Below are 207 nucleotides of genomic sequence, written 5' to 3'. Positions count from 1 at the left end.
CAAATGCTGAGACTAAAACCTGTGAAGTCCCAAGAAAGGACAATGTCCTGCAACAAAATTGGGAGGCCTCCCACCTGGGCCTCTTGGGAAGTTCCTGGGCACCTTGCTGCATGTTGGGTGACGCAGCCTTTTCTCGGGCTGCTTTGTTCCTTGTGGCTACTTAACCCCAAAGAATGCAGAGAGGACCCAAAGTGTGAGTGCCTGAGT

Source organism: Myotis brandtii, unplaced genomic scaffold, assembly GCF_000412655.1.
Source record: "Myotis brandtii unplaced genomic scaffold, ASM41265v1 scaffold111, whole genome shotgun sequence".
In the NCBI taxonomy this organism is placed as follows: Eukaryota; Metazoa; Chordata; class Mammalia; order Chiroptera; family Vespertilionidae; genus Myotis; species Myotis brandtii.
Note: the sequence above shows the minus strand (reverse complement) of the source record.